Source organism: Dermacentor albipictus, chromosome 3 (assembly GCF_038994185.2).
Source record: "Dermacentor albipictus isolate Rhodes 1998 colony chromosome 3, USDA_Dalb.pri_finalv2, whole genome shotgun sequence".
NCBI lineage: Eukaryota > Metazoa > Arthropoda > Arachnida > Ixodida > Ixodidae > Dermacentor > Dermacentor albipictus.
Genome location: NC_091823.1, coordinates 90,491,013 through 90,507,953, shown reverse-complemented (window position 1 = coordinate 90,507,953; position 16,941 = coordinate 90,491,013). Strand labels below are relative to the sequence as shown.

Sequence of the window (16,941 nt, the reverse complement as noted above, 5' to 3'; positions counted from 1 at the left end):
GAAACAAGCAAATAATACAGGTCGAACGTTTTTAACCTCTACGGCAAAAGAGAAAAAGCGGGGGAGGGGGGGGGGGAGGGTAGAGAGAAAAAAAAGAAATGGAGGTCCCGGAAGGGATACAGTGGTAGCGGGGATGAACCGAGTTGCAAGGCCGTATTCACGAATACAAGTTCCACGAATTTCTTTCTTGCAACCGTCTCGTGTAGCGTGCTGTTTTAGTTCGACGTGCCAAGTGATAACTCGCTACGTAGGAGAGGTGCGCATGGCGCCTAACCTCGCAAGAGGACCAGTAACCAGGTTTATAAAAAGAGGCCCTCCCATAGGGCTTCTCAGCCGCATGCACGGGTGGCTGCTGCTGCTGGAGGGGGCGGTTTATTTTGAGCGAACACGGCGTGTTTCTCATGCGCCGCATTGCCACGTGCTCCTTACGGCACACCGCTTCGTGGCCTAGATACTCTGATGAGGCTTGTCCGCTCTCGCACTCGTCTCGTAATGGGGTATATCGGCGCGCAGCGCCCCTCTAATAATGTGTCTAAATCTGCCGGCCTTTGTCAAGGCTCTTGCACGCAAACCCGGTCGCCAGCGGTGCTACAGCTGGTAAGGCGCCGTGGGCGAAGCCCAGCTTGCAGCAGCACCGTCATAACCCGAAGCGTGGCTCCGTAAGAACAAAGTATGGCAGAGGAAGTTGATCTGTTTATGCCTGTTCGCGCTTTTCAAAAGGTGGTCTTCTAAATTACCGCGGCACTTATAGTTACATACGCGGTGCACGAAAAACGTATTCCAGTTTCATACATGTTAAATAAAAATTTAATTATGGGGTTTTACGCGCCCAAAACATTGATCTAATTATTAGGCACACCGTATATGAGGAGGGGGGGCGGGCTGGAATAATTTTGACCAGCTGGGCTTCGTTAACGTGCATTTAAGTGTCAATACACGAGGTCACGGCCGGATTCTAACACACGACCTCGAGCTCAGAAGCGCTACGCCGTAGCCACTAAGCTATACCACGGCTTGTCAGCTTCATACCTGCCCTACTAACGTGATGTTTAGCGATGTTATAGCGCGTTCGAGCATGTCTCCGCTTTGGTTTGCAGTGAATGGCGCCATGGTGAGCGAAATTTCTCTTCCTGGAGTCACCAAAACGTTGTCGACGCCTCATTTGCTTCTTCAGGTCAGATAATGCGTAAAGGAAGTATTGAAGTCTCGCTACACGCACCAAATGATTTCCAGCTCCGTTGAAGAGATGAAACCGCATTGTATCTGACGCATAATATCATCCATCTCAGAGAGCAACCATGGTGATGGTAAAAAAAACAACGAGGTTACAGAAGAGCCGTAACTTCTCCATATATGCCGCACGGTACTTCGACCTAAAGCTCCGCTTCGCATTTTGCGTCCCCAGAGAAAACTCGCCTATGCATCATACGTTCGCCCAGCTGCAACGATGCGGCAGCGCTGGTCAGATCGGTGTGTCTGCCCAGAACAGTTAACATCTCTCCATGCATCACTCTGTACGTTACAGTCACAGATACCGGCAGGTCATCTGCTGCTGAGACTCGGTGGCTATGACATGCTCCTGCTTAGCACGAGCTTGTACGTTCAATTCCCAGCTGCAACGAATGCTTTTCAATGGGGAAAAACGCTTCTGTAGTGAACATTGGGTACACCTTAAACTAGAACCCGAGGGGGTCAACCGGACGTCAACCGGAGCTCTCCTCTAAGCCGTGTCTCATAGACCCTTTGTATGTTTCGGATGGTACACCATGCCAATTAATCAGCAGCAGGCCACCTAACAACAGGACAAGCAAGTAAGACGGACGATTGAGACCTTACACTCCAAAAACGCGAACACTGTCGGGTGCCAGAAACGCTTGCACGCCTGTTTTGTATTTGTCCTGCGTACTCGCGAGAACAACAGAAGCTGCAGGTCTGTTCGATCGCACATGCCTATAAAAGACCGCAATCCGATAGAGTTTCTTTTGGGTGCTTCGCCTGACGCAAGCAGCGCAGCTGTGATTACAAGCCGTGATTATATATATATATATATGTCAGCGGGCTAGACGCACAGCTTTAGAGATGCCGCAACGTAGTGAACTTGCGTATACACACGTCCCTCTCTTATCATCATCATTCATCATTCCTTTTTTTTCACCGTCCCTTTGGCCCCAGTGCGGAGTAGCAGCCTGGGCAAGTTATAGCGCGGGCCAACCTCTCTGCCCTTTCTGTAAATCAATTTCTCTCGCTCAACCTACCAAAATGCCGCGAAGGCACTGGAAGGTTTTCTAGCTCTGGAAATAAGCCCACATTTATCTGCACATGCTGAGTAGAAAAGCAATTTTTCCCGAGCAGACATTTCAAATGCTTAGAGAACGTTGAGCATTCTTGCCAACTACATATGAAGGACTGTATATTTTTAGGGGCGTGCGAATAGTGACTTTTGATACTGAATAGAATACTAATCGAATAGCGCCAGAAGAATCGGAACCGATTTACTGAAATGTGCCATCACTGCATAAACACTTTCGTACCGACCCAATGTAAAAAAGATTTCTAAAAGCACACCTTGGATTACGCGTAAGATTATCCATTGAAAACGCAAATTAAAACAATTGAAAAAGAGTAACCCACGATCCGTTGTTATTCATGAGCTTAAAATAAATTTCGTACGCGCCTTACACGAATCAAAGGAATTCTACTTAACCCTACCAAATGTTTTTTTAAAAACGACTCGATTAAGCTCTGGAACTTCCTAAGCGCCTCCAAGAGGCATGCAGGTATCATAGATCTTAGTTAATGGAAAAACAGTTACAGATGTAAAAGTCATGGGGTAGCACTTTAACAACTTTTTTCATGGCGTCTTTGCTACGACAAATTTTATTACACTTCTTCAGAGAGTGTATCAACCTACTGACGTTAACTTCTGACGCTAATTCTGGGGAAGTTTCAATGATTTTGAACTTGGAGACAAAATCATCTTGTGGTCCATGCAGACAACATATCTAATGCATTTGTTCGCCATTATGCAGAAATTGCCACTCATTTTGTCATTGTACTGTTTTGATGTTCACTGTTAACTGCAAAACTACCTAGTGATTGGCAGAAGGCTCCTCCACTATCCAAGCTATACAAGCTTTATACCCGCAGGGTTGAAAACTTACCCTACTTATGCTCAAATTTTATGTTTATTTGGGCTCAGCTGGCGTTCACAAATATTCGAACTGTATACGAAAAATATTCTCATTTACAAATATTGACTATTCGATTCGATGAACGAATCGAATTAAAGATTATTCGATTTGTTATTCGAAAGCTTCGCACTTTCGCGTACCCCCTGCTTATTTTCTGCCAGCTACAACTATATAGTTTTTAGCGCCAGAAGAACTTGGCCTAGTTGGTGTTTACTGCATATCATATTGACCGCAAATAAAGACGGGGTCAGCGGAAGAGAACACAAAAACCACACGGGCGGTGTTGTTCTTGTGTTCTCTTCCGCTTTCCCCGTCTTTATTTGCGGTCAATATGATATACAGTTCTTAGCGCATTCCACAAATTTCTTTGGATCGGGGATTGCTTAATAGTCCCCTCTTGTAGCAACAAAAAATTAATCGAAACATTGTTTACAACAGCAAAATAAAAAAAAATAAAAGGCTTACGGAAGCTCTGGGTGGCCACAAGTAAACCTATAAAGCCCGGTGCCTATGCACAGTGAAACACGTGTGCGCCCTTCGCAGGGGTCATGGTCACCGCGCGCACAAACAATCGCCTTGTTTGCCGAGCGTGGCCTAGAGACGGAAAGGGTCAATTATACCCTCTCGCATAAATTAGCGAGGCGCCACCGCGTGCCGGCAGCGGGTGCCAGACTGACTTTGGGCGTTCTTCGCACGTTGCAAAGTCACTAGCCTCCACTTGCCTGGCCAGCCGCAGGGAGGACGGCATCGAGCCTAGCAACGCTTCGCTGCGCACCATGTAATTATTCCCAACACGTGCGCATAGTGTTATTGCGTGCTCCGAGGCGATAAAGGCCAATTACTACGAGCTTATTCGTCACAGCAGAGAAGAGTACACGCTTTCGTATTATTTTTTCCCATAAATGATTAACGTAGTTTCTGGTGAATACAATCAGCCATTGATTGAGGGTGGGATAACATTTTCAAATTTTCAACCCGTAATTGCATGCGCCCCAGACTTCTTCGTTTATGTCCTGACGATATGAAGAGCATGAAGCGTCTGATGGTGGTCGGTTTATATCCTGGTCGTCGCATTACGTTTTCACGTGATTGCAATCGGTGCGCGCATATGTCTCACCACTAGCGAACATGCCCAGTCTTCTACAAGGATCCGACATTCACTGGCGACGTTGCTTCTAATTTAGAAATTACATCCAAGCCACACTGACAGACACTCAAGCTATCTTGGTTTGTTTTGTTTTTTTATTCCTTTCGTGCGCAGTAAAAAATTCGAGTTTCGTGGAGACCACTACGAAATTCTCCAAAAACATATCATTGCCTATTTTCTCTATATGAAACGCGAACAGTGCCGCGCATGGTCAAAGCATAAATGAAGGTACGCAGTACGTTCAGTCATGCTAACAGTCATGCTAACAGTCATGCTAACAGTTGTGCTAACAGTTATGCTAACAGTTATGCTAACATGAGAGCGCACACATCCGGTTTGGCCGCACTGCGCGAGGATGCTCACCAATATTACTTCCGTTTTCTTTTCATTTTCTTGCTTTGAAATCAAAGAAAATAAAAGAAAACAGAAGCAAACCTATTGCGGTAAGGCGAGCATTCGAGCCCCCCTGCAGCCATGCCAGATGTGCGCGCCTGCCTGTGGTGAAGACTTGCAGACAGCATGCACCGTGTACCTTCAGTTATGCTCTGACTACGCGCGCCACTGTACGCGTTTTATCCTCCCCCCGCCGCGGTAGCTAAGTGGGCGTGGCGCTGCTTAGTTGTGTGTTTCATTCCGGCCGCAGCGGTCGCATTTCGATGGGGCTGAAATGCGAGAACGCTCCTGTACTTAGATTTAGGCGCACACTCAAGAACCCCACGTGGTCAAAATTAATTAGGGGTCCCCACTACGGCGTGCCTTGTAATGATACGACCTGTCGTGGTTGCTTAGCGGCTATGGCATTGCGCTGCTAAGCACGGGATCAAATTCCGGCCGTGACGGGCGCATTTCGATGAGTGCAAAATGTAATAACGCCCGTGCACCGTGCATTGCATTGGGTACACGTTAAAGAACCGCAGGTGGTCAAAATTAATCTAGAGTGCCTCCCCCCCCCCTCCCCTCACTACGGTGTTCCTTATAATCAAATCGGGGTTTTGGCACGTAACATCCCAGAATTTCAATGATCGTGCCAGGGTTCGGGCCCGTAATACTCGAGAATTTAATCTTTTTGTGTTCACGTTTCATTTTGACGGCGATAGTATGTAGTGCCGGGTATGTTTTGTGTATAATTGCACAAAATACATAATCTGTATATTCGAATGCCTCTTGTCTTCTTTATTCTGCTTTCTTTTCTTTCAAGGTAAAATTGTAGCGCACCTGCAGGTCTCTCTTTATTTGCCTTAGATTCATTAGACGTGAGGTCGAAGTTAATACGCTGGGTCTGAAAGTGTAAGCGACGTTTCAGGATGCAATAGCGGATGTATCATAATGGCATTCAATGGGGTGTCACCACATCAGCCTCGGGGCTTGCGAGGCGTTTGGGTAGCCGCGACGTTGCCGCTCGATCCGGCCGGTTTGTGCAGGTATACGACCCAGCAGGGTAACGACGTTTTCTGGAGTGTAGACTACTCGGCTTGTTAAGGATAATGAACCGAGGTTGCGCTGTCGCCAAGCGTTTTTCCTTTCCTCTTGGCTGGTATCGGCAGCGCTGGCTCGAATCTCTAACATGGAACCATGCACTTTAGCGGCTGGGTGGGGCGCGAAAAACGCAATTTCTTTGCCTCCGCAGTACGACAGATTGCAGTCACGCGGCCAGTATTATAAAACCGTCCATTTCAATAGCACGCTGTCAAGATAGACCGAACGTTGCGGGAAGTTGTTTTTTTCTCGGTACTCTCGCAATACCCTTAATAGCGCAACGAGCGGGCTTGGTGCCGTGACGATGCGAGAAGGGTCTCCCCCGCAGAAGCAGGCGGCGCAAACTGCGCGTGGGCCACACCGCGTTGCTCGCGAAAGAATGAACGCGCATCCTTTTTTGCGCAAGCCGCCGCAGACGGGGCGCCGCTGGGCACGCGCACTGTTCAAACAACGGCTCGCGGGTAATCCGACGCGCCGTCGGAAGTGGTCTGTCTCAAGAGCACTCGTCTACAAGGCGGGACGGTGCGTTAGTCAGACCACGGGCAAACACGAAAGCCACTGCGGCACGTCCGCCGAGTTTTGTGCTAACAATCGACGCCGGCTATTTTCGGTCGCAACGATCCTCGCTCCGCCAGTACGGTAAAAAAAAGAAGAAAAAGGTCATTACGGGAGATCCAACGCACTTGTTGGAATCTGCATCAAACGAAGCTTTCTTAATCGGTTCAAGTAAGTACTGTGCAAAGAGACACATGATGTGTGCAGTTGCACTTTATTTACAACTTAGTCAATTGTTTGCACTTTTTGCTACAACGCAAACACAAGTTCACATGGCACCAAGGTATGCGACGTGGATGCGCCGATTACTTGCAGGCAAATGCGACCTTTTGCGAGTGCTGAAAGAAGCAATGTGAAAAGAGGTGTATGAATAGAGAAGGATTAAATCTAGCGGTGCATGTTTAACACTTCAACACCTCTGACGAACACGTGATGAATCATCAAGCCAACCACACGGCCAATGCGACCGCGGAGAGCTCCCGCTTAGTCTATCCGGCGAGAAAGAAGTAATTCGTCTTGTACATGTTCGTGTTTTTCCTCTCCGCACCACAGCTGTGTGGGCGACCCCCCGCTTCACCTGCTCGGCCGAACATCGGTGCCAAACTCGGAGGATGAGGCCAGGAAGCTATGCCCACGTGCTGCATCTAAGCGACTGTAACGCGATAGCATTATCATGATGATCAGGCTTGCACAGTTCGCAGAATCGACTCCAGTTATATACGAGCCACATCAAAACCTTTGCGTGGACAGATACTGTGCACTAGTGTAAGGATCGGCCCACCAAGTCACCACCTCTATTGCACAGTCCCGGGGATCGACCCAGTTTTGATTAAACCATCTCCAGGATCTTCCCATCTTGCTCGGCATGAAATCGACTTATGGACAAATGCCCGGGGTGGTTTAGGCAAAAAAACCTTCGCTTTAGAAGATAACAACGTGATTGAACACGCTTAAAAAGAACCTGTTAAATTTTTCTACGGAGACCAAGACAGGGATAATGTAACAACTCGATTCCGATTTCTTTGCGTACTTTGCCAATGATCCGAGCGGTGGTCCGCGTACAAAATCACGAAGATCGGCCATTCGCGATAGGGTAATGATATGAAAGATAGATAATCAAGCAAGTTGACTCACTGCGTTATACGCGGCCCATTTTTCGCTCCTTTTTTAGAATAAAGTGCTGCTTAAGCACACGAACTTTCGAGCGTTAAATTTCAGATGGGCCGAGTTTCATGCTCGAATGGCTAACTATTCTGCTGCTTCTGCCTGTCTGTCTTCGTGGTAAAAAACAAAGTACAAGATCGGGCACAGATAAAGAGGTGTCGTTTGATCACACCCATCCAGTGCCGTTCATTCATGCATAGAAACAGAATTCGGCTACAACAGTGGTACAAGTTCTTCAACCTATATGTACATTTTATTCTACGTTTGTTGTTCCGCGCGGACGCTGTCCGTTTCGAACATCAAAACTACTCGGCTCAATTAGCACGTGTTAAATGAGCAGGGTAATTAGCAGTTCGGCGATCAGTGCGATTAGTACTTTGGCGCAAAGCCGTTCTGTCGCTTGCCGTGTGTTAATAAAGAAATAATTGAGCGAACAGCATTCAGGCACCGGAACATATGTGCCCGTTGCCGTTTGAGACGCCTGCGACCATGCGTGGGGCTGCCAGCCGTTATTTCACCGTCAAAAGCAAACATGTCGAAGGTCACATCTAGGAACCCCGCCTTATATGCGGAAGCAGCATGTAGACATGACAGTAACTGCAACGCCCTTCGTGTGGGCGTCTCTGTGTGTGGAATTTTTTTTTCGTTTTTTTTAACCCTTTCTTTTCTGTCCTCCTTCTAGCCCCTATCTCCCAACCCCAGTGTAGGGTATACAAAGTGGAGACTAATATCTGGTTAACCTCCCTGTCTTTCCTCTTCATCTCTCTCTCTCTCTCTCTCTCTCTCTCTCTCTAGACATGACAGGACCTTACGTGAGTAAACAACAATGCGCTGTCTTGGCGGTCTGGGCAGCGTGGGCGAAGCGCCGTTTCCTGCCTATACATATACACGTCGTTTGGGAAAACGACCGAGAATCGCACTAGCCTCTTTTCGCTCCAGCCACCGATTCTGCAGCAGTGAGGCGAATTGTACTCGAGTACAGGAGTCGCAAACCAAACCTTTGCTTGTAGCGCCAGGCACGTTGTAGACTCATTGCGCAACAGTGACATGTGCACAGAGTAGCAATCGCGCGCTGCGAGTGCAGTATATGATAACGTTCGTAGTTCGTTCGCGACACAACGGCACCTTCTGGCATACTGAGTATTACGCAGCCCAGGACGTCTGCAACAATGCTGAACGATGACTTTCTTGCTTGACGGGATCTACCACACTCATTTTCACTTCGCGCCGAGAACCAAGATGCGCGTGTAGGGGGAAAATTGCGCGTCGTCATTCCACCAAAGGGCGTAGGCTGATATCAACGCACATCGAATGTTAAGCAGTCGCTAAAATGATGACGTGAGCAGTTATGAAGCAAAAATAGAAAAATAAGCTGAATGAAGACGAAAAAGTCCAGGGAGGGCTACGCGTGAGCTGAGGTCCTGTGGACTGTATACGTTGTGATGTCGAGCTGCGGCACGTTATACTCGATTGAGTGTCGTCTGGGGGCGCTGCATGATTACAATATACGCTCTGAAAACAACAGAGTTCTGGAAACTTTTTATTTCATAATCGTAATTGATCTTCAAGAGGCCCTGATCTCCACGATGAAGTACATTTACTGTGCTAGGGCCCAATCAGAGGGAACGTACTCCATCTTGGAGCACACGAACTGTTGAAAATCTCGAAATAGGACAGACAGTTTCTCTCGCAAGAATGAGTTGCTAGCACAGCCGTTATTCACGGTACCATGCTGTGTGCTGTCTGAGCCGTGATTAGGCAGTAAATGTCTCGCTCCTTTGGTAGCAGTACTGATATTCCATAGATCGCATTGCTCGACAAAAATGTTGCTTCGAGTACGGAACTTGTCAGTTTATCACGAAACTAGACTGTTTAATGCGACATGCATCGACAATGTCATCTTGCTAGCCTAAGTCAGTGTACGAACAATTATTGCGTTTTTAGCGGCATAAGGTGCCCTTATCGTTCTTAGGTTATCGTTCTTATCGTTCTTAGGTTATCGTTCTTAAGCCTCATCGTCAATGAGGCGACAGCCTCATTGACGATGAGGGCTTTCATATCCGCTAGAAATGCTGAGTACTTGTCGGTGGTGAAAAATGGTAAAAAAAAGAAACAATGAGACACATTGGATAGCATAAATGATACACGAAGAAAAAAAAGGAAAGCCCAAATATGCACTGTATACCACTTGCATTCGAATTTGTGGATCGATAGAGGTGCCCAGGAAAACATGACTCTTGGCAACGCTTACTTAATTTGTGTGTTTAGCCTTAGCAGAGACGACTTGTAATTGCGTTCAATATGTTACGCTGTCAGAGCGCGCAGGCCGTGCCTCCTTTTACTGGTGTTCGAGTAGGGACGTACGGCCCACTGAAGGCTGCAGGGAAAACCGTCCAATGGTTCAAGTGTCGTCGTTGCCCGCAGCTTCGCGATGATTTAAAGAACACGAGCTTTTTTTTCTATTCGCTTTTTTTTTCAATGTCCCTTTTTGAAGTGTGCCCTATAAACTCTGCCCTATGTTCACTTTGTTGTGACCGCGTAGCTGGAGAACCAGACCTTCTCCAGCGCAGCTATCATTCCTGGGCCTCCCTGCGCTCCTGTGGTTGTTTCGGGCCCGCGACGAGCGTTCGGCCGCGCACCGTCGTCAAAGGCATCGGCCAACGCGACTAATGGGTCGCCTTGGGCGCCCCTCGCTGGTCAGACAACGTGCGCTCCCGTAGGCGGAACAGCCGGGCCTGCCGTGGGCGCGGCGGCAGTGCGGCGCGACGCCTTCGCTGGGCCGGACGCGCAGCAGGGACGCAGCGTGGCTGCTCGCGGACAGCGCACAGCATCGCAAGTTTGGCCAGCCGAAAAGCTTACCGCTCCCAGCTCCTTTCTGGACGAGGCTGGAGCATTCGCCCACGTGAAAAAAAAAAGAAAATTCGCCCATCTGTCTATATTCAAGGAAGCGCGACATGTCATTAGCATATTTTGCCGGATGCGGCCGTCCTTGTTCGAACGAGCTCGTGGCGGATTGTACAATATGACTATACATAAAGGCGAACGCATCGTGCCGTCTTCACAACGTCAATGAATTAAGTGGCATTCAACAGTAACGAGCTCGTCAGGATGGCGTGTGTGCAACGATGTGTCCCAACTCTGCGCAGTATACACGGCATCATTGAGACCAAACGAAGTGGTTGGGAACGCGTCGGATTACGCGGTGGCAGTAACTAATTGCGCTGTCTGACGCTGACAGACGACGACTCGCAGACGGGCACGCTCGGGTGAGGACGTGAATAGCTCACGAAAGAGAACGAAATAGAAACAAGCCAAAACATGCGCTAATGACGGCTGCAGTGAACGTCTCCTGTTCTCGCACAAGAACGGCAGTGTCTTGCTTTTCTCCATGGCTGGCTCCCGTTGTCTCTTTGCCTGCAGTGGCTCGCGAGGATGCTGTCTGAGCTCACAGACAGCACGTTTGCCCCTACCGAGCGTGTCGTATAGTTTGAGGAAAATGAGCAGATTGGTCTCCGCGATTAGTTCCACAACGCGAGCGGGCGCCCGACGCCGAGGGTGGCACGGTGCCACCGCATTCCGCGGCTCCGCGTCGCCATCCGTTTCTGCCTGCGCGGTGGCGGGTTGCGGAGGCGGTTGTCGTCCTCGTGTTCGTGTGTTGGAAACATCACGTAACAGGATAACCAGGAACCCGAATTCCTCGAACCATCTCAAGTGTCCACGTGTCTCGTTTCGCAGGCAACTCACTCTGTTTGAATTAAGCGGGCGATTGCTCGGACTGGTGCGCGAACACATGTACTTGGCCCTTTCTCGTGGGTGACGTCTGGAGTTCAGTGGCGCAATGCAGCTAGAAGAATCGCCCGTCACTGTCGGGAAACGTCTTCGAGTCGAGTCAAGCGATACGTTGCTACACGCGCTATTTATCCTCAGGGTGCGTTTTGTTCTGCCAGCTTTTTTTTTTCCTTCATGTCATTAATATTTTTTTTTCTTAAATGGAGAAAAGCCTGTCAGTTATAGCTGTCAGTTATGGTGCTTGAAGCATCTGCCTTACGGAGTACCAGCCACTGCTCCTGCCCTCCTCTGCCGCCAGGACCGGCCCACATTTTTGCTAACGGACGCGGACATGAAAAATGCCGACCGCTCAGTGGCTAACATCGTCGCTGTAAAACTAAATCCGCTTAGTGCAACAAGATAGGGAGCCCCTCCTCTGTGTTCGAGATTACCACATGAAAACCGAATATTTTAATAGTACTGAAGCTTTAGGAAGACACAGAACAACACTACGGCAGCGGAAGGTTAAACTGCTGCTTTCCATCGCAACCTGCACCATGCTTTACCTATCGCTGGCAATACTTTGGTTAATGGCGAGACTTTGTAAATGTGCTTATAATCTGCAATGCGAGCACGATATTTTTTGCGCATAATACCATACGGGCGATATTCATTAACGAGATCACTCACAAGTATTCGCATTATTCTGTCAGCAAAAAATGACTCAGTGGAGCGAAAAATTCTTGTACCAGGCATGGATTAAATTCATGGCATTTTTTACCGGACACTCTCGGAAAGTCTACCTTGAGGTCCATAGGCGAATTGTTCTGTGTGTCAGACCATGAAGGCCAATGTGGCTTTTTTTAGAGAAAGTGAACTCGATATGCGACTGTAATAATTGTTGCCATGTTTTTTATTCATGTCCCTCTACTCTTCTTTCCTTGCCATCTTCCCTTTCTTTTTCTCCCTTCCTTCCTTCTTACGCCTATGCTCAGTAGCTGGCTAAGATACAGTAGACCAGGCCAGCCTTGCAGCGTTTCTCTGATCATTAAATCTCTCTCTGTCTCTCTAACATACGTTTTCCGTTACGAGCAAGATATGCTAACCTCTACCTCTCGGCAGCTCCCCCTGCTCCCCTCCCATTCTTTCACATCATGCATAAAAAGGCAATGTTAAACAAGTGCTAAGCTAACAAACGCTACAATTTCTCAATTCCAAGACAGATACATGCATATAACAAAGTTGTTCATGCAAGCTGTGGCTCGTCATGCTAATCGTCGTTCGTTAGCCGCAGTTCTCAAAAAGTCGATCGCAAGCGTTTGGAATGCCTGTCGCACGTGTTACTTGGCTATGCAGAGACAATGGAGACCAATTAGTAGAAGCACATACTGCACCATGGCAGTTGCACAGGAGTGAAGTAACAGCAGGAGCGCGTTATGCAGCTCGACGCAAGCGGGGCGAGAAAATTAGACACGTCACTTTGCGCGTGCTTCGCAGAGGACTAGAGACGTTGCAGGCGCTCGAACGCCTTGTGCAACAGGAAAACACACCTTTTTCGTATGCGTGGAGTAAGGTTACCCAGAATAACAAGCACGAAGCACTTCTCAGAGAGAACATCTGTGAATGAGTGGCCTCAATACGCATCGCAATATGGCGTCAACGCAGTGTAAATGACATAAACGCGTTGTGAAGAGATTATGAAAACGCTTTTATTAGACGAAACGTGAGTTCTCTTTGGCTATCATTTTCCATTGGGTTCACTCTCAAAAGCAAAGAGTATCAGTTTTTGTCGTGCTCACTTGTAGGTTTGCACGCGTGTGATAAAAAGGCACATCATAAAGATTACGGCAAAATAACTCACAAGCTATAAAACTATGACACCTTAATAATGGAAAAATGGCGCTTCAAAAGGACATGTTACCACACAAACAGGGTTTAGTTTCGTTTCCGAAGACGAAATAAAAGCGGTCCTATTCGTGAAACTGAAGTTTTGTTTGTTTGTTGGGTTTTTGACAAGCGAGTTCATGTAAACGCGTTTGTTTCTAACTGTTTCATACATGAATTATTATGTCTTGGCTTATAGATATCAAAGAAAGATGATGTTGTATTGCATAGATGGATAGCTTTGCAAGTAAATATTAGACAAGATGGGAAAGGGACCTACCAACTCGGTGTCAACGTTTAAGCAAACAAAAGAAGTGCCCTTGAGGAAGACAAGTCCTTTTGTCGTAAGGTCGCTACCGGACTAAGACCACTCCTTTTCCTCCTTCTCACTCAGTTCTTTTCTGTCAGTGCAGTAACAACGCAAGCACTGAAGCACGCACTTAAGCTTCGAAGTTTCAGTAATTTTTGCTATTTAAAGTGCAGACCCTGTTTGGCAGCTCGGAGGTAGTAGACCGGACCAATTCATGTTTTTGACAACACAGACAGACGCGTTTGAATAATCTTCTTTTCTGAAAACAACAAACGAATGAAACTCCCTCCCGCAATGATATCCTTGTGCAACCCCCCGCCCCCCTCCCCATACTCCCCCCTCTCCCGTATGGGCCCTAGAGGGCTGCCAGCATAACTAAATTAAATTAAATGCAGCGGAACTCAGACCATCGTTTGCGATTCGTGGACAGCCTTCAGTATATAAGTCTGGAAACTACGATACACCATAACGCCACGGCATTTTGCTCAACACGGGCAGACAGTGCGAAGCTCAAACCTGCAATTATTTCGAGTTTGTTGAAGTCGTATCTGGGGCAAAACACAGTAGTATCGGCTAACTCGGGCAAGAAGCAATGGAAGAAAACGCCAATTGCAACTGGTTATCTTTCTTTTCATTTTGTGTACGAATATCATTATGGTGACAGGAGAGATACCAAAGTATAAAGCCGATCGATGCAGTGTAGCTTAAAGCATGTTTCAAATTTTGGTGCACCAAAATTAATTTTAAATGATCGGCTCAAGGTTTTTAGCTGCGCGTCCTTAGTTGAGCAAGTATACTAGTGATAAATTTTCTAATTGCGCCTGTTTATAACATGATGGCTAAAAAGAAACGATTTGTGAAACTATAAAGCATAAGCATGATATCGATGTTACTTTAAGGAGAATGCTTAATGCAGGATAACGTACGTCAAACAGCGTTTAAAATGACACTGCATAACGTAACGGTGAAGGATAGGTAAGCCAGCAAGAGAGAGGTGCCTCAGGCAGGGTAACCGAAATTTCGATAGGTGAACTTTGTCAAAGCAGTTGCAAAAAGAGTGGCGGCTTCACTGCCCTAACGATGTGAAGCCAGCTTTACCAATAGGCGTCACCTTGGTTCACCCTGCGTGCTTCTCTGCATGTCTTCCATCTTTCGATCTCGACAAAATCCCGGCTCTGTACTGCATTTTCTAAGACAGCCGACGCAGCGTTCACAGCGCCTTGTATGTGTAAACCACAGAAGACAGCAGTGGACACACACGCGGCTGAAAACTTATTAGCATGCTATAGCTATGTAGGTGAATTGGTCTGGACGGAATGACACAGCAGTCTTGCCTGGACTGCTGGACAGGTAGCGCCCAACACTGGGGCCCTATGACGTAAAACTATTCCAATATGTTTTTGTTCCCATCTCCTGACGTCAAGTTTGCGTAACCGCCGATGCAAGCATGGGGAGGTCACCCGCAGAGTTGTGTGAACAGACCAATCAAGCGCTCTCCTCGTTCATAGGAGAACATTTTTGTTTGCTTAAAAAACGAATAACTTTGCCTACACTGAGTGGCTTGTCTTATCTTATTGGGTGACAAGAGGCGACTAGCATGCTCAGCATGAAGAGGAATTCGACGGGGCCGAGCCAGTGCACTGAAAATCGATAACCGGATGAAGGTGGTGGTGCTGGCGTCTGCGATTGGTCCGCTTTCCCTTACTTAGTTTGCACTGGCTGGTCGAAAATTGCGGCGGCATGCAACGGAAGTTTAAGAATGACGCTGAAACGGATCCTCAGAAAAGAAGAGTTGGCAGAATGAGGTCGTAAACGTGCTGAAAGAGCTCGAAAACGTTACATGGCCACGCAAAAAGCTTTATTATACGCAAATAAACCCACGCTCTCCGGCAGGTGCGAGTCGCCGGTGCCTGAGCTATTGGTGGCAGCCATCTTTTATTCCTTTTGGAACGGAACACCCTGCAGCTATTCAAGAGAAAATTCAGTTTTGTTCGGCATATTAATGCGTCTTTAACGCGTACACGTCACTTTGACGCGGTGAGTTTTTGCGGTTTTTTGACGTCGCGTGACAGGCAGGTGAAGTGGGTGCAGCCCGAAAACGTTTGACCAATAGCCGGGGGCTAATGGCTAAAAGGGATGGAATCAGAAATAACTATATATTTTTCTTGTTTTCTCAAATCATTCATAATCAGTGTGTACATGTGATATCAGAAAGGCAGCTGTCACGGTTTTCGTGACGTCGCGTGACAGACAGGGAAGGGGGGGAGGGGGGTCCAAAAGAGTTTGCGACCAATCTCGGAGGGCTGATTGCAGAATTGGAATAGAAAAGTTTGGAATAGTTTTACGTTATAGCACCCCTGGTCGAGACTACAAATAACGGAGCCTGCATTTATTTCCTGGGGATTTTTAAATCACTGCGCTGTGAGAAAGTGGACAAGGGATCCCACAAGGTATAGTAACGGGCACAGGACCTCGTCCTTGCATGCATGAAGTTCCATATAAGTGACTGTGCACATTTTGAGGCGTGAAGCGTAACTCCTTGCATATAATGGTGTAATCAACGGCGAACGTATGTTCTTCGGGGACGAAATTACCCTCGACACTAGCCAGCTCTAAAAACCCTGAAGCACAGTGTCGACGCACAGGCACCGTGAGCACGAAGCCAGCAGAAATCACGTCCTCGTCACATAGACTTCCTTCGGTTAAACAAACGAACAGTAAAAATTCATTCGCATCAAGTGCACTTAACGATCCGTCACGCGCAAACAAGCTCGCGGGCGTAACGCATCCCGGGCCCACGTGGGAAAGTTGGAGGCCACGCGACAAGGACGGTGGAGGGTTTCGGAGCGTCTCACCTGTGTGTTAGCGCTGAAGGGTGTTCCCGCGGTGTAAGGACGACGCCTGCGCTGCCGGTCGCTCGCCTCCGCGCTGAATGGACGTGCCGGCACGCTGCCGCCGAGTGCGGAGCGTAAGCGCAGCGCGCTCTCTTTCAAGTGGCGGGCCCTCTCTTGCGCCGCGGTCACGTGCGCGACGCGATGGGTGTGGCGATGCGGCTCCCGGGATGAGCGACCCGCCGGTATCGCGCCCCCGACGTCACAGGTCGCGGAAGCGTCTCGCGGCGCTCGGGACCCCAGTCCGCTCGTCGTCATTCGGGCCAAGGTGTTGTCGTTCCGGGGAGCATTGCGCAAAACACGGACGCACGAGGGGAAAGACGACGTAGCGACCGCCGCCGGAAGCGCGCGCGCTCGCAAACTTTCGCGAGGAGGAGATTCCGGACTCCCATTTCTGGACGCTCTGCATATGCGCTTCTCGCGAGCATTTCGCGCATCGCGGGAAATGAGACACATTCATTCGCTCGTCGGTCTGCGCGCGTCACTGCAGCTTTTTTTGTTGTTGTTGTTTACATTTCTTATATTTATTTGTGCAAACCGTACGTGCTTGGGGAT

General features: G+C 48.2%; 1 protein-coding gene across 1 annotated transcript in view; it reads right to left on the bottom strand.

Annotated features, from left to right (window-relative positions):
* LOC135902950 (hemocyte protein-glutamine gamma-glutamyltransferase-like) overlaps positions 1 to 16,567 on the bottom strand; it is a 49,506-nt gene extending 32,939 nt beyond the window's left edge. Inside the window, exon 1 of the mRNA XM_065433292.2 lies at positions 16,351 to 16,567. The gene's annotated coding sequence lies outside the window, so the exon portion shown is untranslated. The remainder of the gene's footprint in view (positions 1 to 16,350) is intronic.
* Positions 16,568 to 16,941: the final 374 nt, after the last annotated feature.